This window comes from Urocampus carinirostris, chromosome 15, assembly GCF_059441175.1.
Source record: "Urocampus carinirostris isolate Australia breed hairy pipefish chromosome 15, RoL_Ucar_1.0, whole genome shotgun sequence".
Lineage (NCBI taxonomy): Eukaryota > Metazoa > Chordata > Actinopteri > Syngnathiformes > Syngnathidae > Urocampus > Urocampus carinirostris.
In genome coordinates, this window is record NC_142363.1 from 25,408,524 (window position 1) to 25,409,719 (window position 1,196).

The following is a 1,196-nucleotide window of genomic DNA, read 5'->3' on the forward strand; positions in this document are numbered from 1 at the left end:
ATTGCTAAAGAACCCTTCACATCAGGAGTGTCCAAACTTTTCAGAAAGCAGGCCATTTTTAATAAGCTGAAAATGTGTGAGGGCCAATTATTCAGCCTGGCATTCTTTGAACAGTCTTTACTAAATTCACCCTCCGTGAAAGGTTGGCGATCAGTGTAGCGACCTCATAGCTTGCCTTTGTAGCATTTTCATTTGACTCACAGGGTCTCGTGGAAAAGCGCTGCACTGCCATTACAACAGCTTTCCGTTGCTTCAGAGCGTTAGCTTTCTGTAGTCAGCATGTTTCGTCTGGCAGTGACTCTAAATATTATATTCTTTGAAAACAGTCACAGCCTCTTGGCAAATTAGGCAGTTGTTTCGGATTTCCGTGAAAAAATACTCTAATTTCCACTTGTCCTGAAAGCGGCGGCGCTCAGTCAACTTTCCTTTCTGTATTTACAGTCACCATGTCAGAAATGGGGTGGGCTAAATCCTTATAGAAAACCAAGGGCAAGGTGACCAAAGGTTTACTGCCATCATCTGGAGAAATGGTGACTTTTTGTTGTTGCTGTCATAAAAATTTATTTTATACTGCGGTCAACATTACCGGCGGGCCACAAATAATTTTATGACAGAGGCTGCGGGCCAGTAAAATTTTGATCATGGGCCGTAATTGGCAACCGGGCCGGACTTTGGACATACCTGCTTTCCATGGAAGCCCATTAAACAATGTATGTTCACTGTTGAGACACTTTATGATGAAAACCCACAGAACAAACTGTAAACACTCCAAAATACCAGCCAAGCATCCGGAGCAATTTGATTGGGTGAGCGGAACGAACACAAAGCGCACTAACTGCCTTATCTCTGCGTAGCACTGTCTGTGCCAAAGGTATCTTTTTCATTTGCAGTAATTTGTGACATTTTTACAAAATAACATGGATATCAAAGTGTTTTGAAACCGTTATTTAGGACAAAAAAGACGGTAAAAATCCATAACTGTGTAAGGGAGACATATTTTATTTAACTGGTACTTTTATGTTGATATGGGATACAGGCTCTGTCATTGTTATTATTTCGTTAAAAACGTAATATTGGAATATAATATTGTGAATGTGCTTAATTGCTGTTGAGATTGTCATGATTGTTTTCTGTTTTTAGTGTCAATAAATTTGTTCAAACCAAAAAAAAAATTGCTCAAAAGTCCCTAAGTGAAA